This window comes from Penaeus monodon, chromosome 14 (assembly GCF_015228065.2).
Source record: "Penaeus monodon isolate SGIC_2016 chromosome 14, NSTDA_Pmon_1, whole genome shotgun sequence".
NCBI classification, from domain to species: domain Eukaryota; kingdom Metazoa; phylum Arthropoda; class Malacostraca; order Decapoda; family Penaeidae; genus Penaeus; species Penaeus monodon.
The window spans coordinates 47,106,886-47,109,385 of record NC_051399.1 but is presented as its reverse complement, the minus strand read 5'-3'; the positions used below and the strand labels follow the sequence as shown (position 1 = coordinate 47,109,385).

Below are 2,500 nucleotides of genomic sequence, written 5' to 3'. Positions count from 1 at the left end.
TTTTTCTCTTTTATTTGTCACTTGTCGTGAGTATTAAATCTAATTTAAAAGAAAAAAGGTATTGCACTTTGATCAGTGGTGGATTTTGATAGTATTGTTTCTCATAAGTCTACATCTTTGGTGTACATCTGTATTCGAGTTTTTTTTTCTGTCAAAAGATTTTGATTCTTTTTTTTTTTCTTTCATTCTTTCTTTTTAAGAAAATGATTTTGAATTTTCTCTCAAGTAATAGCAGTTTGACAAACCCGAAAACTTCAAAATAATAACAATTTTATAAAGTACGTATTCGTTCAGCCCGTGTGGTGCATGAGGCTGACAATCCAAGTGGGCATCTGCAGATTTCAGGGCATTATCCCTCTATGGTACTTGCCTCCCTTTTAGACTGATTTCACTGTATCAGCAGAGGGAGGACACTTAAGACTGAAAATGCAAGAGCGTAGTATATGAAAATTAGGAATATATGTTCTGTGACCTTTTACACAGAGTTCCATCTTTCGTTGGTGTCTTTGTGATTGGGTGTACTTTGCGCTGAAGATCAGGGTTTTGCGAAAGTTGAATATCCTGTGTTATAGTGCGACAGTCAGGTCCTGCTCGATTTTGAAAAGATGCACATTACTTAAAATTGTTTTCCTTTGATGGAAAATCCAGTGGTTAGACTATAGAAAGTATTTGATATATGGATAGGCCTGCAGTGTGTCTTAGTTATGAAGATAAGGATTGTTGTTGTGAATGGCATTAAAAAAAAATAATGAAAAAAAAAAATCAGAAGCAACAATAGAAGCGAGTGCGTACAACTGGTGTCTCTAGCATTTTTATCAAACTGGCATAATCCTGCTCAGCCAGAAAATTGTCATGGATTTTATTACAAAGCTGATGTTTTGAATAGTACCAAGGAGAATTAAATGAACTATAAAAGATAAATACAGAGAGTGAATTTTTTTGGTGAGCAAGAATTTTCTGTTTAGCAAACTGTAAATCTGTGCCAAGCTTCAAGCAGCATTAATCATCCGATGTTCAAAAATGCATCTAAGAGGCAATATACCTGAAATGAACCTGCAGACGTCAAAGAAATAACACGAGTGGGAATAAATCTCAAGTTTTTGCTCTTCATTTTGTTAACTGAAAATCAACTGTTCATTCATATAGTGATTCTAGTGACAAGGAAGAGGGGAATCCAGTTTTGCAGTCATTCCATGTAACAGAAAGTACAGTGTATAATGTTGTTTGGACACATTTGTTGTGTGGTGTGATACGTATGTGTTAGGTTATTTATTCATAACTTTTAAGTTACTTAATCTCCCCCCCCCCCTTTTTTTTTCTGAAAGAGAGTTGTTTGTTCATTTTCGAAGACCCCGAGTTTCAGTTTGAATCGTTGGAATGACCCGAAGCGGCGTTAGAGAGCGTTGGAACTCTTGGTTTATGATTTTATTTTTATTTTTTTGGAATAAGATGGTTATGCTTCCCTGTTTTGTCGTAAGAACTGTCATTATGTGATAAGGGAGAAGTATGCCATTTTGTATTTTTGCTGTAAAGTTGTATTTTTGTGGAGAATATTTGTGATTTTTTTTTTTTTTTTTTTTTTTTTTTCCAAATTGAGCTTATGTATATATGTATGTAGCTACCTATCTATCTTTTAAACACATAAATGCACATGGTTACATTTGCTCATGTACTCACATATATATACACACATGGGTACAAACAGACAATCTCAATCCTTTCTCTTAACTCATTTTTCCCTCTTTCTTCTCCTATCCCATTCCCCCTTTCTTCTCTATCCTCATTCTCTTTTGCTATCCCTCTCCTACATTTACACCTCATTTGCAGCCTCTCCCATACGTCTTTCCCCCTCAATTCTCCCACTCACACCAATGCACACAAACATACGCACACGAGTTGTAACGATACGCGTGGAAGAGTGGGATGAAGCATGGCCGAAACGGGGAAGGATTTAATATACTATTAGGTTCACTGTCGTCACTGTTTGGGGGAAACTTTTTTTTTTTCCCCTCTCAGTATGAGCCAAGTACGTTCCCGGTGAGATGAGAGAGAGAGAAATGGCCTTTCTTTATCTTAAACCATTGCTGACAAGTAGTGTAGTTATGTGTGTGTATATATATATATATGTATATGGATAAAGTATTTATATAATATTTATATAAATATTTTTTTATATACATAAATCTTTCCTGATGTAGTTTGTTATTACTTGTCCTTTTTATTTTTTATTCTTTTTGTAAGCAGAACTTATTGTTATTTTTGTTATGTATCATTTATAAAATACTGTAAAAGAAAAAGTTCCAAGACTGAAAGCAAGTAATAAGAATGAAAAAAGGTAAAAGGAAATCCATTTGCATCAACATTTCAGTCATTTTATATCCACTGCTCATGGTCTCATTCGCTTTAGAATGAATCTGACTTACGCAAAAGGGGCATTATGTTTTAAAGTTTACTCATCATTATTATTATTTATTTATTTTATATATATATTTTTTTGTAA

At 33.7% G+C, this 2,500-nt stretch overlaps 1 protein-coding gene across 1 annotated transcript in view; it reads left to right on the top strand.

Moving 5' to 3' along the window:
- The window catches only part of LOC119581203 (UDP-N-acetylglucosamine/UDP-glucose/GDP-mannose transporter-like), a gene marked incomplete in the record, with an annotated part of 61,488 nt that extends 58,995 nt beyond the window's left edge, over positions 1-2,493 (top strand). Inside the window, 1 exon segment of the mRNA XM_037929602.1 lies at positions 1-2,493. This exon segment is cut by the window's left edge and continues 236 nt beyond it.
- Between the last annotated feature and the right edge of the window lie 7 nt (positions 2,494-2,500).